The sequence below is a fragment of the Theropithecus gelada genome, chromosome 17 (genome assembly GCF_003255815.1).
Source record: "Theropithecus gelada isolate Dixy chromosome 17, Tgel_1.0, whole genome shotgun sequence".
Taxonomy (NCBI): Eukaryota; Metazoa; Chordata; class Mammalia; order Primates; family Cercopithecidae; genus Theropithecus; species Theropithecus gelada.
This window is the reverse complement of record NC_037685.1, coordinates 78,356,152-78,368,319: the sequence shown is the minus strand read 5'-3', so window position 1 is coordinate 78,368,319 and position 12,168 is coordinate 78,356,152.

The window sequence follows — 12,168 nt, the reverse complement described above, 5'->3', positions numbered from 1 at the left end:
CTCTAAATGAAGGAAGGAACTACCTAAGTGCTTAGAAGTACAATATACCATTCCTAGTATATTGTATATTGGGATGTCTGTGCGTGAAAGCTTCTTGAAGTTCATTCACCTTCCAAAGTTGTGCGAGACCTTGCTCTATGGCCTTAAAGCAGTAACTCCAAAACATAATAGCCCATTATCACGGCATTCTGTGTTGCTCAATATTAAATAACTGTGGGTTTAGCATGGGTCTAGCACGAGTGAAGCCAAAGCCATTATATTTTTAGTTTCTTTACCAGCATAAGACAGATACATGCATTCGTGGATTCCTTTTATGCCTCTGGCTTTCCTGCAAACACTTGCCTGCACCAGAACCCTCACAACTTCCTATGACCGAACAACTATTTTCAGCACAGTCACTCTATATTTTCATAGTCAAGATACACTTTTCTCCCTCAAAATCTCTCCAAAGGCTGTAGAACTCTGGTTCACACTTCGCAACTTACATTACTTTATAAAACCCTTAATTTCTCAGTCTAATGTACGAACATAAGGTTAATGGTGATTGTCTTCCTCCCCAGGGACTGTTTAAACTGTTTTTGGTTAAATTAGGCTCAGTCAAATTACTTTTCTACTATCTGCCTTAAGTGTAAGTTCAACATTTTTTGTGGACACAGAAAATAGCTTGCAGCTTCAAATTGGCACGTCTTCTGTTTATTATTTAGACTTCCTGGAGAAGAGTGTAACTTGTTACTGCAAAGATGATGACAAGGTTTGGTGTTTCCTCCCCTAGTTTCAAAAGCTGTATTTTAGCCTTCTCACATTTTCTGAACACTTAGCAGCAAGGCATAACTGAAATAAAGCCATGGGCTCTGAAACTCTAAACCCTTTACAAACAACACACGTTATCTAGTTTAAAGCAGAAGGACAGTAGGACCTCTTATACAAAATAATCCCAATAAGCCACTGGATAGAAGTATTTGGGTGTTCTTGGAAAAGTTTCTATTAAGAGGTATCACAGTTAATACGGCCGGGCCTATGGCTCACGCCTGAATCTCAACACTTCCGGAGGCCGAGACAGGCAGATTACCTGAGGTTGGGAGTTTGAGACCACCCTGGCCAACATGGCAAAACCTCGTCTCTACTAAAAATCCAAAACTTAGCCGGATGTGGTGGCACACAGCCATGGTTCCAGGTACTTGGGAGACTGAAGCAGGAGAATTGCTTGAACTGGGAAAGTGGATGTTGCAGTGAGTGGGGATCATGCCACTGCACTCCAGCCTCAGAGACAGAGCAAGACCTGGACCCAAACAAAAAACAAAACAAAAAAGGTATTATAGTTAATACAAGAAAATATTGCAATATTATTTGCAGACTAAATTAAAATTAAAGTGATATGGCTGAAATGACTCAATATTTTCAAGGAATGTGAGAAATGATTCAATGTATCATGCTTTTGCCATGTTAAATTTAGACCCAAATAATCCTGGTTTTGAAGATAGATTTCCTAAAGTTGAGATGCTTTTTGAGAGCATAGAAGGATTCTAATATTCCTCACATTCTGCCAAAATCAGTTTTATCAATGGACTTAATTTTTTAGAAAGGAAAACTGACTAAAAAAAATCTATCTGGCTTAATTAGAAGGTTAGGGTTAACTAATGGGGTCCTGAATTGTGTAGATGAAAAGCTCTGCTACTTCATCTTACTTTGGCAGCTTAGATGCAGGCTCAGTCTGGGATGAAGAAATGTTGACTGTACATTCTCTGAAAGACATTGAAAAGCACGGAAGCTCAAAGACAAATAAAAACTGTCTATTCCACTAGGGGATCTGAATATATAACAAATAGAGCTAGAATGTATCTTTTCTCACTCGATTTTTCTTTAAAGTTTATACAATGGAACTTTCAACCGGTCTTAAATGAAAAAGCAAAACAAAACAGGATTGCTTATGAATTTAAATAATGCTGCTTTATTTCTTTACATTGAAGACCAAGCATTTTTTTTTCTGTAACAGAAGAGTCACTTAATTCTGAAATGTGGAAAAGTTGCTAAAGCTGATATAGAAAGAGTCCTTAACCCATGCTCCCTGTAGCCTTTTCTAAGTTAATCCTTTGCTTGTAGTATTCTGCTTTGAGGCAGAAAAGCATTCTGAGATTGATTTGAAATGATTTAATTCTGCACCATCGGGCTGCCTCATGACTCAGGGAAACAGTTCTCTTCATTTTTAGTTGTGGTGTCATAATACATGTAAGCCTCCAATATAGCTAAAGTACTTATGTGTGAAAAGACTGTATTTTTAATGAATACCTGAGAAAATGAAATTGGATATGTGGTAAAGTTGCATTTAAAATTCAGCTTAATTTAGTCTTTAGGATTCACCACATTAGATAGTTTGGCTTTGTGGGCTTCTTTACCAATTAATATTTATTTTCACACAAATGGGCAATAAAAATATAAATATACAGCAACTCAGATTTTTAATTGCAACTTAGATTTTTTTTATTTGGCTTTTTTTAATGTTTCTTCATGAACCCACCCACACATGCAGAATTTTGTTATAGCTGAGTATTTATTACCATTTATGTAATACTGTCACATTAAAAATACCCATATCTTATCCTACTCTAACATTTTGAAGTGTAAATATAATCAAGTTATATTTGTTATCATTATCCTCTTTAAAAAATATTTTAAGTTACTAGAGTAGTTAGTAAATCACAGTTCTGCAAGCTTACTTTTAAGGTCAACACAGTAAACTTTTAGTTACTTTATTTATTTTAATTTAATAATGTCTAATCTTCCCTTTTCTGTTGCAAAAGTTGTGTTTATGTAGAATGCAAAATGAAACTCCAGGACCACTTTCCTGTAAGGCTGAAAGGCCCATCAGCAACTTCTTCTCCAGTGAGTGCTTTTAGCTAATGTTCTTTAAAAAAATAGTAATAATAAGATGCTTCCACTACTGGAGTCTTGATTAATTAAAAGATGCTGCTATTGCGTTGCACCTTTCGGTTGCACCCCATCTTTCCTTTACTCTCCTCATTGATAAGTGAACATTCTTCTTTTAGGGGAGATAGCAACTTAAGCCAGTGTGTGATCTTTCGGTACCATTACAAATAGCACTGGTATTAGCAATCCTCACAACATACTGAAGTGACTTATTTTGAAGATGCAAGATACTAAATGCCTGTTTAGCAATAGTCTCATGAATTGTGTTTTTATGAGAGAATGACTTTGTTTATCTATGTCAATTGTGGTTCCTAATGTAGGTAGTATATTTAGATTTCTACAGTTCTTTGGTTTTATTTGCATCTATGTCAGAAAGTCAAATTGAACAAATGTTTTGAATTCTAAAAGCTCTTATCAAAGCAGAAGCTTTAAAAGAAAGTTTACTCTTTGAATTATCTACCCATAGAATTTGCCAATTGTCATGTCAGGCATTAAGGAACTAACTTTACTTTTTGACTGACACTATCCACCTTAAACAAAGTAAACCCAACTACTATCTTCCTATACCAGAATCTGCCATTGTCCCAATGCTACACGATCATACCTTTGGTAGGTTGATTTTCCCTCCTTCTTCTAGTACTTAGGTGGCCTTATTCTTAGTTTATTTTCCCTGCAAGAACTATGTCACAGGTTTCCTGTATGAGGCAGAAGTTTCTTCAATTTTGAGGGTTTTTTTTTTTTTTTGTTGCTAGTGCTTCAGAATGCTTCATTTTGATACTGAGAAACCATGTGCTTCCAGGTCCCTAAATGCTCATCTCAGCCCTCACTCTGAGTTCTTTTTCCTGGTCCCTTGTTTCTGAGCATTCTGAGCCTCAGCCCTTCTCACTCCCCACAGGAATCAGTTCTCAGACTTACCTAAGCTGGCCCAGGCCCCCTCTTGCCCTCTTCATGCATTCCGCAAGTAAAACTCAAGTGTGTGGCATGCTAGGGTCAAAATTGGAATATTTTTAAAAGTAAAGCTATCCATGTAGCCAAAAACCACTTATACCTCAGAAGCTACTGAAATACTATACACACACACACATGCACAAACGCACACACACTAAAATAAAAGTAAAGCTAATTGACTTGATGTTTGGGTGCAGATTGGAAGGGAAAGCCAAGAATGAAAAATCATTAACGGTATATCCCCCAGATGATAGATGTATAAACTAGATGAAAATTCATACCACATGCTAAGATGGGAATGCTGTATTAGTCTGTTTTCAGACTGCTATAAATGCCCGAGACTGGGTAATTTATAAAGGAAAGAGGTTTAATTGACTCACAGTTCCACATGGCTAGGGAGGCCTCAGGAAACTTACAGTCATGGTAGAAGGGGAAGCAGTAATCTTCTTCAGACTCATGAGAACTCACTATCATGAGAAGAGCATGGGGAAACTGCCCCCATGATCCAGTCACCTCTCACCAGGAATGTCCCTTGACACATGGGGATTATGGGGATTACAATTCTAGATGAGATTTGGATGGGGATGCAGAACCAAACCATATTAGACGCCCAGGAGAGGAAAGGGCTTGGAGAGAAAAATAAGAGTTTTATTTTGAACATGTTTAGTTGGGAATGCCTGCTAGATTTCTAAGCAGAACTATTAAGTGCAGAGTCAGATATATGGACAGAAGCTGTAAATTCAGGAGTAATCAGGTGATTCATGTGTTTAAATTCATGCATCTAGGTGCAATGAGCTGGTAGAGAAGAAAAGATGCACATAAATGGAGTTTCACTTCTTTTTTTTTTTTTGGAAACGGAGTCTCGCTCTGTTGCCCAGGCTGGAGTGCAGTGGCATGATCTCAGCTCACGCCATTCTCTTGCCTCAGCCTCCCGTGTAGCTGGGACTACAGGCGCCCGTCACCGCACCTGGCTAATATTTTGTATTTTTGGTAGAGATGGGGTTTCACTGTGTTAGCCAGAATGGTCTCGATCTCCTGACCTCATGATCCTCCAGCCTCGGCCTCCCAAAGTGCTGGGATTACAGGCGTGAGTCACCGCGCCCAGCCGAGTTTCACATTTTTTTTTGCAGCTTAGCGCTGTGGGCAGTGTCAGTTACAGTGGCAAAGGCACAGAGAAGCTAAAATTCCAGTACATTGGGGAATGTGCTAGGAATTGGGGACAGGAAAGAAAGGCAAGATGAACTGACGTAGGTGGGAGGCTTTCTTGAAAGGGACTAGTAACTATGTATAGATTGAGTTAACTTGTGTCTGGTGTATGGTAGCCCTATGCTTAACTGTGGTGATTCCTGGAACATTAATATTGACCTTCAGCTAAGATAAGAATGAAAAATAGTTGTTAGTGATTTATAATGTGCTGATGAAAGTCCAAAACTCCCCTGCATGCAACTGTGCTACCTTCTCTGCATTGTTTACTGAAAATGTACAGCATTATGGTGTGTCCCTGATTTAACTGGTTTAACAGGCAGCTTGATTTTGTTGCACCATCAATAAAATATAAAAGATCTCTCTGTAAATTTGTGCCTTGGCTTCCCTGGGACTAAAGCATCTTTGCAAATATCTCTGTGGTTCATAATTCAAAGATGAAGTGCAGCCCATGCTGTTTTGAGAGAGGACCCTAGAAACTCTACCTGGAAGTCTCAGACCGCTTTGATGTTTGTCTACACTTTATTTTCTTGCTATACTGTGTCCTCACCTTTATTAAAGTTTTAGTAAAATAAAGCCTATAAAGTTTTGTGAGTCCTTTCAACTCTGTAATTGTTGCAGTGACAAACCTCCTGAGTCAGACTTAACAGCAAGAGGTCCCAAGCAATGTCAATGATAGAAGTGAGTCAGGCCGCAGGGTTGCAGTCTGTTCAGCCTGTTCAGAGTGTAACCCCTGGCACCTCCTGAGAATATTGGGGAATGGCCTTGTTCTTTACAGGAATAGATGGACAAGAGTAAGACGATGCCATCTTTCTATGCCAGTATGTGGCATAACAATGTCATCTTTCTATGCCAGTATGTGGCATAGCCCCTGGCACATAGTAGACACTTAGAAAAGTGTTTTTGAAATAAGGGAATGAATAAAGAAATGAACAACTAAAGAGAAGTAGTCATACAGGCTGGTTTTCCTGGCCTACAACCCTAGAAGGTAATTGAAATCATAACAATGGCTGATTTCTCCAACAGGCCTAGCATAATCCTGCTTCAGGACCTATACACTTTTTTTCCAGGGAGACCTGTGCTGACCACCATATCCAAAACAGTGTTCCCATCCCATCACTCTATCTTTTATGCTGTTTCATTGCTCTCTACAGAAAATCTCACCCCTGATCTTATATTATTATAATATGTGTATATCTATTTGTGTATTTAATGACAGCCACACCAGAATATAAGCTCCATTTGAGTAGGCATTTGTATGTCTTCTTCGCTGCCCTAGTCTCGGTGCCTAGAGCAGTGTCTGGCACATACTAGATGCTCAGAAAACATCTGTTGGAGGGATAAACTCTCATGTCAATACATGAGCTTCAGCCATGTGATGGGCTGCGCATTAGGTTCATCAATCACCCTGCTGCTGCTTTGCCAAGGGCTGAGGTGGTTCCGGGATGCAGGACCTTCAGTTTTAAAACCTAGATGATTTGGTCACTCTACTTTGCTTCCACGTTAGCTTCTTGTTTGCTTATTCATTCTTTTGTCAATTAAATATTTATTTAGTGCTGACAGACCACATACTAGACATTGGTTTAGGTACTGGGAATACAGCAATAAACAAATCATATGACCCATCTGTTGTCATGATGCTTATATTCGGCAGGAGAGGCATTAGCTTGGACTAATGGCTCCTGGATGCTGAGGTTCACCCTAAACAGCATGACTACTGTTAGATGCTACTGCATGGTGGACATTACACTGGTGATGATTGGCCAGCAGGTGATGCTCAGGAAAGACAGGGCATGCTTCGGGCTGAGTCTGTGGTGTTGGTGGAAAACCCAATAACTTCCACCAAGAAGGGCTCTGTTGCCCTGGGCCAACACCCCATTCAGTCTTTAGCCAAAATATATCAAAATCCAGATGTCCCACCTCACAAATATTTTAACCAATTTCTCCTGCTAACATTATTAATAAATATCTGGTGATTAGAAACATTAGCAACGCTAGCCTAAGGCAAAACTGAGGAAGGCAAAGTTCCTGTTGCTTCCCACAGCAACGCTTGTGCCTGAGGCATTGTGTTGCAGTGTTCTTTCAGGTCAAACTTCACCTGCTTGAGACTTTCCCTTTACTGTCCCTCCAGAATTATCCCCTTCTCAGGATTAGTCCTTCACCTTATTCCTCAGTGCTCTGAGGAAAAGCAAAATCTTAATGAATTCTCACAGATATATATGCTTTTTACTGATCATCAACCATCAGATAACTTGTGTGCACCTTGGGAGTAGTTTCCTGAAGGTAATGAGTGCCTCTACTGGCTAGAGTCTTATGGATGATGTCCTGCCTACCATGGACAGCATTAGCTCCACCCACACATAGGGTCAGCGTTGACCAGCTCCAAGAGCTCCAAAATGCATTTAAATTTTCCATTTTCGTTCTCACTCATCCTCATATTTTCCCCTTGGCTGTATTTCATTTCTTTCTGTCCTCAGGCCAGTAGATCCCTGATAGACTTTTTGATTTCATAAAACGTGTGCCATAGACATTTTGAATATCAATATGCAACTTCCCTTTTCTCTTCAAATGGTTTAACAGTTTCCCTTGTGTAGTAGGGATGTGGGTAAGGATGGTATTTGAAGAATACTTGGCTCCGTGCATGCCTTGTTCCACTCTCTCAGCATCCCTGTCAAGCAGTTTAATTATGCAAATAAGCACTCCTTAGCTGAGGGCTGGGGGAGGTGTGGCAGAGAGAGGAACAGTGCAGAGAAGTGCCAGACAGGAATTAGGCCAAGAATATCCACACTTCCTATACTGAGCAAGCTTCCAGGGAGGTTTTTTTTTCTTTCCCACCAAGATGAAAAATAATTTGAAAGTCTGCTCTTTTAACTTCCTTTACATTTTTCTTCTATTCTACTTCCTGTTCATAAAAAATGGCCATTTATAAATGCTGGGTTTTCAGATTTTTGAGTGTTTCTGTTGCCCTTTTAGAGAGTCTCAAGGTAAAATAACAGAAATCCTCATATATCTAGGATCTAGCATAGTTCTAGGCAAGCAGTACCTTCTTAAAGTTAGCAGGTTCTGACTCAAAGATGAAATAGAATGGTGATGTTGATGGAGACAGCAATGGATTCCCTCAAGCATGACTTGTGCTCTAAAGTGTAACTGACCCAGTAGTTCTAGCGCAGGATTGGTCATGGCTGTTCAGTCAACATGTAACTACCTTAAAGGAATAGAACAAAGGCTAACGAGGACAATGTTTGTCTAGTCAGCATCCAGCTGGGTCTTGTATATAAACCTTTGACTTTATTTTGAACTTTATGGACTTAAGTAATTCAAATATCTCAAAATCCTTCTGGGGTTCAACCAGATTTAAAATATGGTATGATTATCTCCAAGTTTTAATACATAATCAAAGTCATGTAAATTTGTAGAGACTTTTAGACTGTTTGCTCACATATGGTTAAAACTTGCAGCTCAACAAGTATTTGTAAAGGACCTACTACTTGCCTAGAACTATACTAGACCCTAGATATATAAGAATAAGTAAAACAGACACAACAAGTTCTCCTCTAATTAAACAGGACCCCAGGAAGAAGACATAAGTAGCCCGCATATAACTATAGAAGTAGAAATGGTGTAAGTGCAATGAAGCATATAATGGTTTTCTATTAAAAAAGGAAGCATTAGATAAAAGCATAAAAAAATGACAAATACCAGAAAAATAGTATCCATCCAACAGCTTTTTATTTGAAGAAGAATACATTGATCCAATAATGTTTTGGCTGTGCATTACCATCACATGGAAAGATTTAAAAAATAGTGTGTGTGTGTGTTTTTTTTTAATAGATGATGCTTTATCTCTAGAGTTTTGTTTTTGTTTTTGTTTGTTTGTTTGTTTTTGAGACAGAGTCCTGCTCTGTTGCCGAGGCTAGAGTACAGTTGCACAATCTCGGGTCACTGCAACCTCTGCCTCCTTGGTTCAGGCATTTCTCCTGCCTCAGCCTTCAAGTAGTTGGGACTACAGATGCATGCCACTGTGCCTGCGTAGTTTTTACATTTTTAGTAGAGACGGGGTTTCTCCACATTGGCCAGGCTGGTCTCGAACTCCTGAACTCAGGTGATCCACCTACCTCAGCCTCCCAAAGTGCTGGGATTACAGGCATGAACAACTGTGCCCGACCAACTCTAGAGTTTCTAACTTGACTGTTAGCATACCTAGGCAGAGCCTAGCTATTAGAATATGTATGTATATGTGTCCCAGATGATTCTCATATACAACCTGGGCTGGGAACTTCTGAGATAACATAATAATAATTTTTTAAAAACCCCACAAACATGCAAATACATAGAATAAGAAATGCTAGTGGAAAAAATGACAAAAGAAAATTCACATTTTTATTGTTATTTCTGAAAAATAGAGGGGGAAATGCCCAGTCCATTTTTTAAAGCCTCTATAAACTCATTTCTAAAAAATGTTAAGAACAGCACATGCATACACATACACACACATATACAGATTATAGTCCTAGTATATAGATTTCAAAATTCTGCATAAAATTTTACACAAGCGAATCTGCTGTTCATTTAAATAAATAAATCATGATCAAGAAGATTTTATTCCAGGAATCCAAGAATAATTCAAAAGTAAGAAACCTATCAAATCAATCATATTAATGAACTAAAAGTGAATAATAGTTTCAACTGCCTCGAGAGTTATCATAGTTATTTGATAAATTTCAATGATTATTTATAACTTAAAAATCATCAGAAATACTAGGGATAGAAGATAACTTTCTTAACTTGAAAAAAAAAAAAAAGGTGTGTCATGCCTCCATGTTCTCTGATGTGTTAATACTTTTCCTTGACATACCCTCTCTCCCTTTTACACCTAACTGATATTATTATCTCAGACTTCAAGATTCAGTCATGCCATGCTTTTTGGGATAATCTTTTTTGATCACAGTTTATGTGCTATAGACCTCTATAGTTTATTGCACTTCTGGGATTATTAATTTACTCAGCATACACCGTTTTCTGTGAAGACTTTCTGATTTGCCATGAACGCCTATGTAACCACTCAATAATTTTCTAATGATAACAAGAGAGACAGTTGAGTCAGATGATGTGAGTTCAAATTCCAGCCCCACCATCTTCTAATTGTGTGACTTACTCAACCTACTCAGCCTATTCAACTCAAGCGTTGTGTCATGCGTGGAGTGTTTGCTGGCCTTCTCACTTCTCATCCCCGCTTTGAATACTACTGGGTTGCAACCACTTTCTCTGTGACCCTACAAATCACAGTATATGTAATTCTAATTACTGTATGTATACGTTAATTACTAATTATTTGAGGTTTTCTTTTAGTTTCTTTAATATAGGAACAATGCTTTCTTTGTATTTACCAGACACGTAGCACAATACCTGACACTCAATAGGTGCTCAGTGAATGCTTGTTGGATAACAATTGTTAACTTTTCTTTTAAAATAAAATATAATATAGTAAATTAAGAACTGAATATGACAGATTCTCATGTTCAGATTAAGCAACTGCTTGATTTGGCTTATGGGAAGACCTGGAAATAGCTTTGGGAAGGATGGGTTGGTTAAAGGCCTTGGGCACTAAGAGCTGTGATATTTTCTAAGCTTTCTCTTCATTTGGCCCCTCTTCTAGGTTTCTCTGACCCTCCCACTGGTGCTAAGTTCCCTCCTTTTGGCTTTCTTAATACTCTGTGGATATCTAGTTGTGGCATTTGCCATATATTATAATTTCAGTTTGCTTGCTACAGTGTAAACACAGAGAGGAAATGGCTCATGACTGTAATTTTTTTCTTATGCATAATAGATGTCCTATAAATGCTTGACAAATGAATAAGTGGGATTAGGTTGGGAGGGATAAGGCAAAGGCCTTTGAGAATATTTGATGACACCTTGACATCCTCTGGCATCACAATCTCAGATAGAGAAAGACATATGTAAACATTGAATATCCATTAAAATTCAAATATCCACATAACACTTGTCCAGGACATATTCTTATTAAGAAAAGAGAGTGAGTATATCCAGCAATTTAAAATAAGATCCCCTAAAATCAACAGTTCACTGCAAAGTAAGTGGGATGGCTGTTTATCGGATGAAAAAGACAGAAAAATTGATGGATGCAGGTAGAGAGGACTCTGGGCAGAAGGATATGTACTTCTGCTTTTATAATCACTTTGCTAAAAATACACATATAGAGAACACAGCTGTTAGAAAAGACATTGCAATAATTATAGGACTCAGCATTAAAAGCTCGCATTGCTTAATAACCAGTTCCCTTAAAAAACAGAGAAGCAGCTCATAGATAACAGTTCATGAATTCAATCAATATTCATCATCACCCTGTACAAAAGCCTTCAAGCTCATTGTTACTCATGTGTCATGACACATGTGCACATACACACCACATGCACACGCACACACACAATTTCTTATTTAAAGGCAATCAGCACAGAAGATACATTTAAAAAAACCATACCGCATCGAAGTTGGAAAACAAAGCACATCTTTCTGAGTAGTGACCACCTTGTCTAACCTTTACATATACTATATATTTAAAGTTACAATAATCTCAAGTTATGGTTAATTTTTTCCCCTGGAAAACCAATACTTGATTCAAAATTTGTATTTTATATGTTTAACATAGAAGTGTTTTTATCTCAACAGTTCTCTTCCAAAGAAAGATTAAGAACAGTAAATCTATGCCTTCCAGAAAACTTAATGTTCAAGGATACGCTACTAAGTTATTAAATGAGCATTTATTTAGCACTTACTTTGTTCAGAGCAGCATGGGAGGCATTATGATAGAAACAAAAGAGATAGAAAACAAGTTTTTCCTAGCCTGGATATTTTAAATACAGCTGGAGACACATATATAGGATATTATATAATTATAGATTTAATATTTATAATATATGTATACAATCTGAGGTACTTCATGCATATATTAAAATATAGAAAGATAAGAAAAGAAATACAAAAAATGCAAGTGTTGGTCTTTATATAACATCTTCTCATTTCAATAAATCCTTCACTTTCCTGAACAAGTTATGTTTCTGATGGCATTAAATA